This window comes from Muntiacus reevesi, chromosome 19 (genome assembly GCF_963930625.1).
Source record: "Muntiacus reevesi chromosome 19, mMunRee1.1, whole genome shotgun sequence".
NCBI lineage: Eukaryota > Metazoa > Chordata > Mammalia > Artiodactyla > Cervidae > Muntiacus > Muntiacus reevesi.
In genome coordinates, this window is record NC_089267.1 from 49225646 (window position 1) to 49240946 (window position 15301).

Here is a 15301-nt window from a genome sequence, read left to right on the forward strand (position 1 = left end):
ACCAAAAGAGACATTGAAAATGCTTTAAAGACATGGAACACTTACATGCATGAAAGGTTTAAGAAAAAGCAGGACTTTTGTCTGGTGAAACTACTTTCATTACATGGATAAAATTCAGATTTGTTCACCTCTAGCTTCTGTTTCTCTGCTTGTGTCTAAGAAATTTCTCAGATGTCTTGCTGCTATCCCAATTGGATGAAAGTCCTGTCAGTCAATAACATTCATTAAGTATCACTGGGTGCTTAATAAATACTTCTGAGCATTATGACAGGGACCCTAGGGAGATACAATGAACAGAGGATACAGTCTCTGACATCAAGGAACTGTCAACAGTACTGATTATTCACACTGTATAAACAGACTAAAATAGGGTTTCCAAGAAAATATAGAATTTAATCATTGCAAATTAAAACAGTACAATTATTATATGTATGCTGAAGTGATTCAGTGTGTGATCTGAGTGAGGGAAGCCAACAGAATATTTTAAATCATGTATTATAAGGGTCAAAAAGATACAGATTATAAGGAAGGAGAGTATTTCGGAGGGCAGAAGGTTTGCCTATAAGGAAAGAGAAATAAATCCTGAAGTAGTGTGAGTGGAACTAGAATCTGAAAGACTATGCAGCAGGCTATTGACTCAACTTTATTCATGCCTCTTTCCTGCAATATTACTTAGCAATTTTTTATCTGGCTGGTATAGTCTAGAGCAGAATCTCCCAAGCTTTTGCTTTTGCATTGACCCTTTTTATGAGGAGAAATGTCCTTCAAGTAAACAATGCCTCTCCAGTATAACTCCTGCTACCACTATCCATTAAAAACACAATCCACAATTAACAGGGTGAAATTTTAGTATTTGTCATTGCTTCCATCTCTCCTCAATGAAATGTCAGATAAGTTTCTTTCATACTTAAAAAAATTAAGGTGTTGTTGTATCATTACTATTAACATGATAGAGACCACAGTGAGAACTGTGGGGGACTGTCGTAGTCCTCTGTTCTCCCCAGACCACACTCAACAGAATGGAACCCAAAATAAGAATAAAGAAACATCGGAAAAAGAAAAAAAAAAGAAAAAAAAAAAAAGAATAAAGAAACATCAATTCCCTTCTACATATACACACAATTCACACAAATAAACACCTGTATCATGCTCACTGTCATTATAGTAGCAGTAGTAGTTAAGATAATGGTGGTAGTGGTTACAATCTATATTGGTTACATTATTATGTGGCAGACACCGTTATAAGCACTTTACACAAATTATTTAACCCTAACAACCACACTAATAATAGTTATTAATCCCATTTCATAGAAAAAAATACTGAAGCCCAAATAAGCAACTTGCCCAATGAGGCACTGCAGATGGATGGTGTGGGAGGGCCCCAACATCACAGCAGCATGCTTTCAGACACGATAACTTGACTGCCTCTGCCTACGCCACGTGCCTACCCCATAACACTGGCCCTCAGTGTCTAGCTGAAAATAATGCCTATTCTCGTACCTGCCTCTAAAAGGTACAATAAGGATTAATTTTTATGTCTGCAAAAGTTCTGACCTCTCCATTAAGACACCCATATGATTAAAACTCCTTAATTTCCATTTCCTCATATGCTACATCTTCAAATACAGTGTATCATAGGTATGCAATCTGGGAATCAATTCACTTTGCTTTCTCTCATACTACATTCAGGTTGTAATCAGTTCCTATTTTATCATAGGAACATTATCCCTAAAATTCATTAGTTTTATTCTAATTTTGATACTTAAACCATCATTAGTCTCAGTTATTGGTAATCTCCTTTACAGTACTGCATTTTACTTTGCAAAGAGAAAATTTTAATGGAAATTGGGTCCTAATACCCATCAGGGGGGAAAGAAAAAAGTTCATGTGTTAATCAAGAAACAAATAATGTCATTCAAATATGCACATTCTTAAGTGCTCTCAGCTTTGAAATCTGCCTTAAGTCTCAATTCCACTGACTACTTACAGGCTGTCTGTATTTTATTTCTGCACTTTCATGTTTAAAAATTTCTTAAGACAGTAGAGTTTTGGAGCTAAAGCAGAACTTAAAGATAGCCTATGGCAAATTCCATTTAAAAAATGAGAAAACTAAGGATCAGAGATGTTAGATAACTTGCCCAAAGTCCCTCTGCTAAAATGTGACAGATACAGAACTAAACCCAGGTATTCTGATTTCAGATACATACTATTTCTAATCTACATGTCCTTCCATCTACTCTCATGGCTTTAAATGCTTTATGCAGAAAACTTACCAATCTTTTTCTAGTTCTACTTTTTCTCTCAGGTTCCAGGCCTGTATTTTAAACTACTTAGTGAAATTTTAAGAGGATGGTAAAGTTGAAAACTAATTTTATTATCTTCCCATCAAAACCTATTTATCTTTATCCACTTATTGTTCTTGTATTGTCACTAATGTTGAGAATTCAGAGTACAGATTTATCCAAAGTGAAATTCAACAAGGAATGAAAAAGTAAGAATGGGTTCTGGGGGCAGATAGAGGATGCCATCTTCTTGGACAATATTTCCAGGCAAAAGAGGTATTTGAGTCTTGTGCCTAGAAATCTTTTCTAAGAATCTGATTTGGTTGTAGTAGCAGAGAAACTGAGCAAATCTACAAAACACACACGTGCGCACACACACACAGAGAAACCAAATTCATAATTATGTAAATAAAAATAATTGCTAGGGCTTTTGAAGGTAATAGAAACTTCTGTAGAAACACTTGAAAAAACAGGTTTAAAATTTTTTTTTCTTGGTATTAAGGTAAAAATTGTAACAAAGAGAAGGAAGCTCAGATTCAGCAAAGTCCAAATCTGACAGGATAGAAGAAAAATGGTTGTCCTTATAAAAACCTAGATGAAAGGAGACAAGAAACGCCAAATGGAGGTAGAAACAGAGAGTGGTCTCGCTTCTAAAGGAAACGAGTTTGCAAGAAAAAAAAAAGATGTGTTGCCTCAGAAGTAGTGGAGTAATCCAAGGATGAAGGAATTCAAAAGCAATGTTAAAACTAGGCTTTGGAAGAGCACATGGCAAAGACACTGCAGTGCTCATGGGTCCTTGAGAGCACATGTGAGAAGCATCCACAGCGGCAGTTCCCACTCTGAGGTCTTCAGATGGAAATTTTAGCAACTGGATGATACCATTGTGTTTGGAGGTAAGGAGAAGGTCCTGAGGTGAGAATGAGGACCGTTGCAAGATAAAAGGATTTCTGGGTAGTACGCATTAGCATCAAATACAGTTCAGAAATAGAAGGGTGGACTTAGATTACTGAAGATCTTGCTTGAATGGAAGAAAAAATTTGAGAGACAAACAGTATTAGGACTATGAGAAACACAAAATAAGGCAGAAAAAAATGAAAAGAAATAAAATCTACAACACTTTCTGTTCACCACACATTTAAAAATTTTCTCTGCCTTTTACCATGAAACCATGTTTAGGATTTGAAAATATTTAATAAAGGTTAAGTATAAATGACCTGAGAATGAGTGAGTAACCATTCTAAATTCCTTATCACACTGAGAAAAGCTTAAATGGCTTCCTAAAATAGATTTTCTGTTCTCTTTCACCCTGACTCTTGAGAAATATAACAAGTATCAGAAACATTATAACAGATAATAATGGCAATAAAACACCATAATACATTGGAAGGAAAGTTATGACCAACCTAGGTAGCATATTAAAAAGCAGAGACATTACTTTGTCAACAAAGGTCCACCTAGCCAAGGTTATGGTTTTTCCAGTGGTCATGTATGGATGTGAGAGTTGGACTATAAAGAAAGCTGAGCACCAAAGAATTGATGGTTTTGAACTGTGGTGTTGAGAATATTCTTCAGAGTCCCTTGGACAGTGAGGAGATCCAACCAGTCCATCCTAAAGGAGATCAGTCCTGGGTATTCATTGGAAGGACTGATGCTGAAGCTGAAACTCCAATACTTTGGCCACCTGATGCGAAGAGCTGACTCATTGGAAAAGACTCTGATGCTGGTAAAGATTGAGGGCAGGAGGAGAACGGGACAACAGAGGATGAGATGCTTGTATGGCATCACCGACTCGATGGACATGGGTTTGGGTGAACTCCAGGAGTTGCTGATGGACTGGGAGGCCTGGCATGCTGCAGTTCATGGGGTCGCAAAGAGTTGGACACGACTGAGCGACTGAACTGAACTGAACCGAATACATTGTCAACAATTTACTGTTTATCTCCTGTACACTTAGGTGAATTCTAATTTTCTTGATTTTAAGAATAATGAGGTGAAAAATCGATGTCAGAGATAACAACTAATGGACATAATAGCTTAGTTGACAATAGAAAGCTTCCTAATAAATCTCTAGTCATACCCTTAAAAGAAGCAAAAGAAGGATAAAACTGATTTCTGGAAAGAAAAAAAGGTAGATAAAAAACATGATGTTCTTTATAAGCTCTTGCCTATTTTCTGCCCCAGAAGTTACTTCACATAATAGAAAATCAACATAATTAGCATCTTCCTCTCTGGTTGATTCCTTTATCCTTCAAAACTGGCAAAGTTTAATGTGGGTAAGTCACTGCTACATTCTTCCAATTCAAAAAACCCCAAACATGTAGTAACATTTTCTTTTAATTTGAGGTATAATTTACATATTATAAAAATACACAAATCATAACTGCAGAATTCCATAAATTCTGACAATAATAACCATCCATGTATAACTACCAGGCCAATCAAGACATAGAATATTTCCATTACCTCATAAAATTCCCTCCTAATTTCCCGTCAGTTTCCACTACTCAGAAACAACCACTGTTCTGCTTTCTATCACCATATGTTAGCTTTGTCTGCTCTTTCCTTACCCTTTGAAATAGCCTTATTAAAATAAATCAAGTTCACCCATCACAAGTATACAGTTTTTTTTAGTACATTTACAGACTAGCACAACCATCACCATGAACCAGTTATGCATTTCCATCAACTCAAAAAGCTCCCTCACGCCTGTTTGTGTTCCCCAACTCCCCAGTCCAGGCAGTCATTGATCTGTATTCCGCGAGCACAGATTTGACTTTTCTGGAAATTTGGTACATATGGAATCATACAACATGTAGTCTTTCTGTGTCTAGCTTCTTTCACTTAGCTTTCTCTAGTGTAGGGTTTATCAGATGTTCATCTTTTTTATGGATAATATTTCATATTCCATTGTACAGATATGCCACATTTTATCTATTCACCAATTGACGGATGTTCAGATTGCTTCCTGTTTGTTTTGCTTGTTATAACTTCATATAAATTTAAATATATTGTTATTTGTGTCTGCTTTCCTTCATTCGAATAAATGTTTGAGATTATCCATGTTTTTGTTTTAGTTATTTGCTTCTTTATATTCCTGAGTAGTATATATTGTATTGTTGAGTAGTATGTATGAATATTCCATGATTTATATATTCATTGTTCCATTAATGAACAGTTGAGTTGCTTGGACTTTTGCCCATTATAAATAAAGCAACTATAAACTATGTTACATTTGTATTTCTCTTGGGTAAATACCTAGGAAAAAAATTTTTGGATCACAAGTTAGGTCTGTATATAATTTTTACAAGAAATTGCCAAACTATTTCCAAATAATTATACTATTTTAAACACTCACCAACAATATGAGAGTCCCAGTTTTTCACATTCTCACCAATCTTTGATACTGTCACTTTTAATTTTAGCAATTTATCTGGGTAAATAAATTTAAATTTACATTTTAAATTGCATTTCCACAATTATGCTGAGGACCCTTTCATATGCTTATTGGTCCTTCATTTCTCTTCTTTTTGAAGTATTTGTTCTCTGTTCATTTTTTATTGAATTGATAGTTATTATTGACTTGTAGGATTCTGGAACAATTATCTTAACAGATATAAATGTTGCAAATATTGTCTCCAAGTTTATAGTTTCAATTTTATTTCCTTAACAATTTTGTTTTTGATGAGAGAAAAATTATATCATTGTACAATCCAGTTCATCTATATCTTGTCTTTTGTGGTTAGGATGTGCATGTGTGTGGGTGTAGGATGTTAAGAAATCTTCAAACGTCAAAGACACAATGAGATTCTCCTTTGTTATTTTTCTAGAAGCTTTCTGTTTTGGCTCTTAAATTTGGCACATCTTGAATTAACTCTTTTTATATTGTGAAGAAGGGATAGAGGTGCATTTTCTAGTTGTTGTAGAACCATCTGTTAAACATTTTCCTTTCTGTCACTGAGCTTCTTTGGTGGTTTTGTTCAAAATCAATTTATTGCAAATTCAGTTCAGTCGCTCATAAGTGTCCAACTCTTTGTGACCCCATGGACTGCAGTACACCAGGCTTCCCTGTCCGTCACCAACTACTGGAACTTGTTCAAACTCATGTCTATTGAGTCAGTGATGCCATCCAATCATTTCATCCTCTGTCATCCCCTTCTCCTCCTGCCTTCAATCTTTCCCAGCATTAGGGTCTTTTCCAGTGAGTCCGTTCTTCATATCAGGTGGCAGAAGTACTGGAATTTCAGCTTCAGCATCAGTCTTTCCAATGAATATTCAGGACAGATTTCCTTTAGGATGGACTGGTTGAATCTCCTTGCTGTCCAAGGGACTCTCAAGAGTCTTCAACACCACAGTTCAAAAGCATCAATTCTTTGATGCTTAGCTTTCTTTATGGTCCAACTCTCACATCCGTACATGGAAAAATCATAGCCTTGACTAGACAGACCTTTGTTGACAAAATAATGTCTCTGCTTTTTAATATGCTGTCTAGGTTGATAATAACTTTTCTTCCAAGGAGCAAGCGTCTTTTAATTTCGTGGCTGCAATCACCATCTGCAGTGATTTTGGAGCCCAAGAAAATAAAGTCTGTCACTGTTTCCATTGTTTCCTCAACTATTTACCATGAAGTGATGGGACTGAATGCCATGATCTTAGCTTTCTGAATGTTGAGCTTTAAGCCAACTTTTTTATTCTCCTCTTTCAATTTCATCAAGAGGCTCTTCAGTTCTTCTTCACTTCCTGCCATAAGGGTGGTGTCATCTGCATATCTGAGGTTATTGGTATTTCTCCCGGCAATCTTGATTCCAGCTTGTGCTTCATCCAGCCCAGCATTTTGCATGATGTACTCTGCATATAAGTTACATAGGCAGGGTAACAATATTTAGCCTTGACAAGCACAATTTGGTATGTTTGTGTTCAATTCTGTTCAGGTGATCTAACTACCTATGCCTATGCTAATAGACACCTATCTTCATTACTTTAGCTTTAATGTAACTCTTAAAATCAAGGCTTTTATGTAAGTACTTCAACACTGTTCTTTCAAGATTTTTTTAAACTATTCTAAATCCTTTCCATTTCCATATGAATTTTTTAAAAACCGAAGTACAGCTGACTTATAATGCTGCTAGTTTCCAGTATACATCAAAGGGATTCAGCCACGCACATTTCTGCAGACTGCTTTCTCTTATGCGCTGTGCTGTGCTTAGTCGCTCAGTTGAGTCCAGCCCTTTGCAACCCCATGGAGTCCGCCAGGCTTCTCTGTCCGTGGGGTTCTCCAGGCAAGAATACTCGAATGGGTTGCCATGCCCTCCTCCAGGGGATCTTCCCAACCCAGGGATCGAACACAGGTCTCCTGTATCGCAGGTGGATTCTTTACCAACTGAGCTACCAGGAAAGCCCATTTTCCCTTACAAGTTATTACAAAATGTTGAGTATAGTTTTCTATGCTACACACGTCTGTCTTGTATATATGTTAACCCCAAACTCCTAATTTAACCACCCCTCTTCCCCTTTGGTATCCATAAATTTGTTTTCTATAGAATAGAAATAGATCTGTGGATCTATTTCTGTTTTGTATAAAAGTTCATTTGTATTATTCATTAGATTCCACATATAGGGAATACCATATGATGCTAATCTCTCTCTGTCCACATATAAATTTTAGACTCAATTTGCCAATTTCTACAAAAGAAAATGGGGAAGATTTTACTGAACCTATAGTATTTGTAAAGAAATGACATCTTAATAATATTGAGATCCAATCTATGAACATGGTATATTGCTCAACTCATTTAGCTCTTCTTTTACAATTCCTTTCTTATGATTTATAACTATAGAGAATGAACTTGTGAAAAAGAACTATCTTAACTACTAATGATGAACTAAATTGATTCTTTAAGAGAATGCATTTATTTTTCTTTGATAAATGCTTACACTAGCTTTTTAAAAAAATCATAAAATTTTAAAATTATAAAGAAATCTTAGAAGTTATTGACCCAACATTTTATTTTTATTGAAATTAGAAACCTTAAAATCAAGATATAATGTACTTTTATATTAAATGGAATTTGTTTTCCTCATTTGTCTTTAGTAGATAAGTGAGGAAGGCTCCCCAGGTGGCATAGTGGTAAAGAACCTGCTGCCAAAACAGGACTTGTAAGAAACACAAGTTCAGTCCCTAGGTCGGGAAGGTCCCCTAGAGGAGGGCACAGCAATTCACTCCAGCATTCATGCCTGGAGAATCCCATCAACAGAGGAGCCTGGCAGGCTACAGCACAGGATCACACAGAGTCTGAAGCAACTTAACATTCACAGATAAGTGAGGAAGGAGAATACTGGAAACTACTCTTCTGGCATTGGAAGGAGTGGCTTTGAAGGATCATGGTACACGTAACCAAGAGTCTGCTAACTTTTATTTCGAATTCCCAAGTTACTAATTAAGTAAACCCTGGATATTCAAAAAGCACTGGTAGAATTTAGATCACTTTATGACAAAATCCCGGGATTTTGTATTAATGTATTTTATTTATTTCCAATTTTAATGCTTATGATTATAAACATAGGCAGACGCTAAGGATCAAAAAGACTCCTTGGATCTTGTTTAAGCCAATAACTCTAAACTCTCTTTAGTAGTCACATTATGTTAGGAAGAAAAGAATATAGAGAAAAATTCTTTAAAATGCAGGACACAGGGCCCCTGGAGTATGAGGGTCAGCTGAATCTATGTGATAATATCTAGATCAGGGGGCGTAAGTTTTTCTCTAAAGGGCATAGCTTTTCAGGCCATGCTCAAATCTGCTGTAATAGCATGAAAGTTACCACAGATAATACACAAATGAATGAGCATTGTGTTCCAATAAAACTTTACTCACAAAAATAGGCAGTGGGTCAGATTCAACTGAGTAAATTTACCAACCTTAATCTAGATTAATTCTCATCACTTACATTATGATGCCCAACACATATTCCTGTTACATATATGTCATCATACATAAATACGTATACTCAGACATAAACTATCACATAGAATATTTCAGGGACTGTGGCCTAAAAGCATAAGAGTAAGCTAAATAATGGAAAATTTCCCATTACTCTCTTTCTTTTTTCTATTATATAATTAGTGATGAAGTCATTTAAACTACATCAAAGATATTACATTTATTCTCTGTGGACATTTTATTATCTTTCAAACAACTAGATAACAATACCTTATACTCATTGTCTGTGCTTATAAATCAGATACTTTATAAATATTCATAGAAGCAGACTATTCCCTACAGAATTATCTCCAAAACAATAATTATGCAAATTGCTGATTGTCCAAAGCACTTAATTTCTTAGCACTATGCAATCTTAGCTAGCCTAAAGACAAGTTAATAAACAGTGTTTAAAATAAATGATAGAAGTACCTTGTATCTATAATCAGTGATAAAATTTAGAAAACAGAAGGAACAATCTGAGGCAGTTTTTAATTTGATAAACACATACTAAAACTCTTACTTCTATAAAATATACAAGAGCTATTATAAACACTGCAAATAAATTCAGCATATCACAAATGCTGCAATGTAATAACATTTCTTTCAATTGTAGCAAAAGAGTAATTTTCTATCAGATTTTCCTGAAAGAGTATTGCTTACCTATTTATACATTTAACTCCACTTAGATAACTCAACCAGGATGTTGAAACATTTACTGTGTGCTTTTCTTGGTTTAAAAAAAAAAGTTAAAGATTTACTAATAGAAGTGTAATTCTAGTGTCTTTCTGTACCAAGTTGCTTTTTTTTCATGGGTATTCTGGAAGGCTTTGAGTGATAGAGGTCAACCACCTACAGAGACCATGCCTTTATAACCATGAAAACAGGGAATTAACTTTCAATTAATGAAGACAACTTATTTAGGGAGTTTTGCAATAAAACACATAAACAATATTTGAGAAAATGGCATCAAATCCTTCTTCCAAAAAGTTTGTTACAGAGATATTATGATCATGATTAACAATGTTTGGTTGGTTGGACTGTCTTCTCTTCATTTCTTAAGTTGCAATAAAACAATCAAGCAGAGTTTATTGAGCAGCTCAACCCTGGGTTCAGTCACTCAGCATTACAGGTGTCCAGTGGCTGCCCCAGGGAGCTTATGACCTATGTAGCAACACAAAATACACAGGAGAAACAAAATTAAGAATAAAAGTTTGAGACAAAAGTTCAACGATAGAAACTAGCACAAGGAGCCCATCATTAATTTTAAAATGAAGAGAAACAGTTTACATAGCTTAGAAAAAAATTCTCTAAGTATTGAGAGCTTATTTATGTGATTAAACACCTGCATTTCTTAGCCATGAAGACACAAAAGTTTGATTTAGATAAATATCTTTAAAAACTAAGTTTATAAATAAGAGGGAAAAGTAAATCACATGCCAAAATTATTCCAAAATAAATGAAAGCAAAAATGGAAAACAAACCGGGGCACATGTTGAGTAAAGTTTATAATTAATCACAATTAGTCAAAAGATATTTGAAAAATGTCTATGAAACAAGACTATGCACTTTGGTAAAAACAAAAACAAAAAATTGTCTGTCTCCAAAGAGCTTATATTCTGGTTTGAGGAAAAGGATAATCAATGTATAAATGAATAAAATTATTTCAGTTACTTATAAGGATGACTATGAAGATAATAATATAATCTAACATGGGAAAGAAAATAACTATGGCAACATGGAATGGAAATAAAAATATTTAACTAGATGTAGTCAGAGGGGGCCTCTTTGAGGAGATACTTGGACCAAGATTTCAAAAATGAAAAATGTGCCAACCATGCAAATGTCCGGAGAAAACTTTCCAAGAAGAGGAGAATTAAAACAGCAAGTACAAAGCCTTCTAGGTAAGGATGAACTTCGTATATTAATGTAGGATATGGAGAAAGAGAGTCATTATGGCTGGCATATCTTGAAAAGGGAAGGCATATTAATTATGTTAAAAATCTCTTCCTACTAGATGATTTTATTTTCATCATTCATACCTAATTATAGGAAGTCAAAATCGCCCATTGAGAGTGTACACTAGTCTGAAATTTTTTAAATATGATGCTCATAGGTAAAGAGGATAGAGTAATGAGGGGAAAAGGAGTGTTCAAATCTCAGTTTTGCATTTATCAGCTTTCTGAGACCTGGAGAAAGTCACTTACCTTCCTAGGTCTCAGATTCTTTATCAGATCACACTCAATCTCAGTATTCTCACCTATAAATTTGTGATGCTTCTATCGCCCTCCCCAGTAATGACCAAGGATTAAATATGATGTGCAAGGAACCTGGTTCACAACTGGCACTCGGGAAGTACAGGTTGTCATCCTCACCATCATGGTCATTTTCACATGTACCAGCTCCATTACCATAACCATCGTCATCACTATTAGGTAAGTTCAAGTCTGACAGAACGCTCTTCCAGAAAAGCAGCAAAAATAAGCATGTGCTAGCAGTAGCCACTGGAAAAGACCACTGAATTCATACCATATTTTTAAATAACTAAAAAATTAGCTTTAAAATTTAGGTGAAATGTTAGGGAAAAGTATACAGTTGTAAGAATATTTACATATTTAAAAATAGTAAAAATCAACTTATTTGCAAACTTGTAATCCCTGAATTGATGTATAGATTCAGTGCAACTCATGTCAAAATTACAACTTTTTTTTTTTTTGCAGAAATGCACAAGCTAATCCTAAAATTTATATAGAAAAAAGGATAAAATTAAAAAATAAGACAAAATTTATATATAAGTACAAGTCATCTACTATAGCCAAACAATCTTGCAAAAGAAGTATAACATTGAAAGACTCATACTTCCTCATTTCAAAATCTACCACAAAACTTCAGTAATCAGGAATGTGTAATACTAGAAGGGGTTTCCCAGGTGACTTGAGTTTGATCCCAGGATTGGGAAGATCCCCCAGAGAAGGAAACAGTAACCTACTTCAGTAATTTTGCCTGGGAAATCCCACGGTCAGAGGACCCTGATGGGCTACAGTCCATGGGGTCGCAAAGAGTTGGACATGTCTGAGTGACTAAACAACAACAAATACCTCAATGGAATGGAATTGAGAATCAAGAAATATACCTTACATTTACACAGTCAATTAATTTTCAATAAGGATGTCAGGATCACTCAGTGAGGAAAGCATAGTCTCTTCAACAACAACAACAACAAAATATGTGTCAAAAGATACTACCAAGAAAATGAAAAAAAAAACAAAAAACTAAGCAATGGGAGGAAACATTTGCATTTGCAAATCATAGACTTGATAAGTGTTTAATTTCTAGAATGTGCAATGAACACCTACAACTAAATAATGAAGAGACAGTCCAACTCAAAAATGGCCAGAGAATTTAAACAGGTGATTCTACAGAGAAATATGGAAATGGAAAACAAGTACATGGAAAGATGTTCAACTCATCAGGAATGTTGCAAATCAAAACTACAATACACCACTCACACACACTAGGATGGCTATAATTTTTAAAAGGGGGAAATGAATAGTACTGGCAAATATTTGAAGAAATTTTAACCTTCATACATTGCTGGTGGAAATGTAAAATGATGCAGTCAACATGGAAAACAGTTTGACTGTTTCTCAAATTTTTAAATATAGAGTTACCATGGGAGCTACCAATTCCATTTCTAGGTATATATCCAAGAGAAATGAAAACATATGTCCACACAAAAATTTGTATACAAATGTTCCAGCATGCATATGCGCTCAGTCACTCCAGTTGCATCTGACTCTTTGTGACTCTGTAGACTGTAGCCCACCAGCCTCCTCTGTCCATGGGATTCTAGAGGCAAGAACAGTGGAGGGGGTTGTGATGCCTTCCTTGAGGGAATCTTCCCCACATGGGGTTCTAACCTGCATTGCAGGCAGATTCTTTACCACTGAGCCACCAGGGAAACCCTACAAATGTTCACAGCTGCTTTATTCATATTAGCAAAAAGCAGAAATAATTCAAATGTCCATCAACTGATGAATAAACGAAATGTGGTATATTCACACAATGGAATACTATTCAGCCATTAAAGAGACTAAATCACCAACACACACTACCACATGGATGCCTTATACAAAGAAGGCAAATACAGGAAGCCACATGCTCTATGACTCCATGTATATGAGATTTCCCAAACAGGCAAATCTACACAAACAGGAAAGAGATTAGCAGTTGCCAGGGGCTGGAGAGCCAGGATGATGTGGAATGACTAAGAACTCATACAAAACTTCTCTATGAACTAATGGAAATATTTTGGAGTTAAACAGAAGTGATAGCTGCATAATCTCATGAATTTACACAAAACCATCTAATTGTGCACTTTATAATGGTGAATTTGATGACATATAAATCACATCTTGGGAAATCTCTGACAGTCCAAAGATTGAGACTTCGTGCTTTCGTTGCTGAGGGTCTGGGTTTGACCCCTGGTCAGGAAACCAAGATCCCACAAGTCACGCAGCACAGCCAAAAAAATCTTATCGTAAATTTTTAAGATTAAATGTTAAAACTGTGAACAAAAGAGAATACATATATTTGTATTATGTACCACAGAGATTTCTAAATATTCCATCATGAAAGCATTTAAAGTTACAGAGTCTAGTATCACTAATTTCATACAAAGAGATTCAATATTAAACAAGCAAGAAAATGCAATAGGAAACTTCAGATATAACCAAATAATTCCAGATTAACTAACAAGATGCTTGCTGTGATAGTGGCTTTTGAAGTTGAAGCCATTTTCTACAGATACTTCCACATTTAAATTAAAAATGAAGAATTTAAGAAATCACAGCATCTTACAATGGCAATTTTCAACTTACATATGATAGATGTATTTCTACAAAATAAAAGTATTTGCCATACAGAAATACATCCATAATGAATATTTGCTACTAAACCTTTAGCCTGTCTCTTGTCTAGACCTATCAGTTTTATCTAATGAGTGTGAGCAAGTATCCTCCTTTTCTTCTGTTCCCCTATTTCTCTTTTGTGTGTTTTTATTCTCTAACCCCACCTTACAACCATCAGGGAAGAACTGATGCCCACCCCTCCATCAAATCATCTGATATAATACACCATTTTATTTTTTCCATGAGTGTTAGTTTTGTGGCTCTAACTAGACAGTAATTTCTGCTACAAGAACTGTATTACACTTTTAAAATTTACCATAGTACCTAACACAACACTTGATTCATAGTGTGCATTCCATAATTATTAATATAACAAAAGGTAGCAAGACGGCATCTCAGCTTACTGAAGAAAAGATAGATTATTCAATAAATGCCATTGGGTAGCCATCTAGGAAAAAAATAACATTAGAGCTATTCTTCATATTCTACATCAGGATAAATTACAAATGAATCAAAGATTTAATTGTAAAAGTGAAAGCATAAAAGTATTAGGAGAAACCTAGGAGAAATCTTTTATAATCTTGATGTAGAAGATATTTAAATATGACATAGAAGCCATAAATCAAAAGATGGACAAATTTTACAGCATAAAGTATAACAATCTTTATAGCAAAAACTATAATAAACAATGGTGAAAGAAAAATGGCAAGCTGGGATAAATATTTGCAACTCATTTCACAAACCAATAAACACCTACTGTTTGATAATAAATGACTGGCCCAATAGAAAAATAAGTAAACAATATGCACAGACAGTTTGTGGAAAATGAAACACAAATAACTTTTAAATGCATATCTAAGAGAATAAGAAAAATTAAAATTAAAGCTACACTAGTATACCATTATTTATCTATCAGATGGACAAAACACAAAAGATTAATAATACTGTTTGGCCAGACAGGTGGGAAACAGACATTTCTGTGTGCTGTTAGTCAAACTGCAAACTGGTGCACGTCTACAGAAGGTAATTTGACAATATTTATCAAAATTAGAGAAGTATATACCCTTTAACCCAACTCTACTTCAAGGTGTTTTTCTTAAAGCCATACTTACTTATGGGTGAAAAGACTCATATA